This window comes from Sinocyclocheilus anshuiensis, unplaced genomic scaffold, assembly GCF_001515605.1.
Source record: "Sinocyclocheilus anshuiensis isolate Anshui unplaced genomic scaffold, SAMN03320099.WGS_v1.1 scaffold14253, whole genome shotgun sequence".
In the NCBI taxonomy this organism is placed as follows: domain Eukaryota; kingdom Metazoa; phylum Chordata; class Actinopteri; order Cypriniformes; family Cyprinidae; genus Sinocyclocheilus; species Sinocyclocheilus anshuiensis.
In genome coordinates, this window is record NW_015548138.1 from 1 (window position 1) to 1,316 (window position 1,316).

The 1,316-nt window shown below is 30.0% G+C and overlaps 1 long non-coding RNA gene across 1 annotated transcript; it reads left to right on the forward strand.

The window, feature by feature from the left end:
• The first annotated feature begins 56 nt into the window (after positions 1-56).
• Positions 57-872, forward strand: LOC107704793 (uncharacterized). Its single transcript, XR_001636005.1, has 3 exons — positions 57-105; positions 602-632; positions 716-872. It is a non-coding gene; the product is annotated as an uncharacterized LOC107704793 (long non-coding RNA).
• The last annotated feature ends 444 nt before the right edge of the window (positions 873-1,316 follow it).

Here is a 1,316-nt window from a genome sequence, read left to right on the forward strand (position 1 = left end):
TACTGGTTAAGAAAATTAACTTTTTCAATTTTTGACGTTGTAAAAATGTACATTTTTACTTACTCTTTTATCTGTTCTTTTCTTAGCAGGCTGTGTCAAGTTCTGGTAAGCTGTATATTCTCTTTTAATTTAAATGCTACATTTTAAGAAATTAAATTATAGATATTAAGCATGCCTTTTCTTTAGTGCTGTCAAACGATTAATCGCATCCGAAATAAAAGTTTTTGTTTACATAATATATATGTGGGTACTGTGTATATTTATAAATATACACACATACATGTATATATTTAAGAAATATTTATGTATAATATATATATATATATATATATATTAGTGCTGTCAAAAGATTAATCACAATTAATCGCATCCAAAATAAAAGTTTTTTGTTTACATAATATATGTGTGTGTTCTGTGTTTATTTATTATGTGCATAAATATTTTCAAAATATATACTGTATGTATGTGTATTTATATATACAAAATAAATATACACAATACATACACGCATATATTATGTAAACAAAACCTTTTATTTTGGATGCGATTAATCGCGATTAATCATTTGACAGCACTACTCTTCTTTGTTCTTCATGGTTAGGTTCATCGGATACGGATCTCAGACACAGAAAGTAGGTGGCGCTCTCTCATTGATTTTCTATGTGAACGTGTCACTGGAATCTACAGTATTCAGTTATTTCTGCTGGTTTTTCAGTTGTATTCCTGTAGACGAGCGGCAGTCGGCGGCAGAGCTGGACGCTATTCTACAGCATCATCACAACCTGCAGGAGAAACTAGCTGATGACATGCTGAATCTCGCTCGCAACCTGAAGAACAACACGCTCGCGGCCCAGAACATCATCAAGCAGGACAACCAGGTCTGATGTTTTTCTGTCTACACGGCTGCAGTTCATCTGGTGTTTGTATAATAGTGCATATTTAGGACCATAATGCCCATCCTCTGAGTGCAAAAAAAGTGTGTACATCTTTTAATCAACAATATATTTTATCATTCTCATTCTTGAATGACATTCAATTCTTGTTACTGTAATATATTTTATCTAGCAAAAAAATGGTCAGCAATTATCTACTTAAAATTAATTATTGGCAGTGCAAAAGAATATAACTGTAACATTGTTGGTAGTAATAATTTTAAATAAAAAAACACATTACATATTATATGTTCTTATAGTAAGTATATAATAATACAAATTATTATTATTATTGTTATTATTACTTTGTTGTTGCTGATAATTATATATATATATATATATATAGGGCTGCACGATAAATCGCATGCGATATTTAACGTGCAT